Raw genomic sequence first — 202 nt, 5'->3', positions numbered from 1 at the left:
GTTCCCGGCAGAAAATTCCACGGAAAGGGGAGGGGAGTCCCCGCTCCAGTTCCCGCCCCCCCTCCCAAAATGATCTGGAAACGACTGCCAGCCTCCCCCCCGGCACGACTGACACTTTCCTCCACTTCCAGGCGGACAAAGCCCCTTCCGAGAAAGCGCGGCCACCCTCTGGTGAGAGGGAAGGGTCCCCGCGCCGCACTCC

General features: G+C 65.3%; 1 protein-coding gene across 1 annotated transcript in view; it reads right to left on the bottom strand.

Moving 5' to 3' along the window:
• EBF3 (early B cell factor 3) overlaps positions 1–202 on the bottom strand; it is a 109,743-nt gene that overhangs the window by 106,963 nt on the left and 2,578 nt on the right. The gene's annotated exons all lie outside the window — the stretch shown is intronic.

The sequence above is a fragment of the Pteropus alecto genome, unplaced genomic scaffold (assembly GCF_000325575.1).
Source record: "Pteropus alecto unplaced genomic scaffold, ASM32557v1 scaffold74, whole genome shotgun sequence".
In the NCBI taxonomy this organism is placed as follows: Eukaryota; Metazoa; Chordata; class Mammalia; order Chiroptera; family Pteropodidae; genus Pteropus; species Pteropus alecto.
This window is presented reverse-complemented; position numbering and strand designations above follow the sequence as displayed.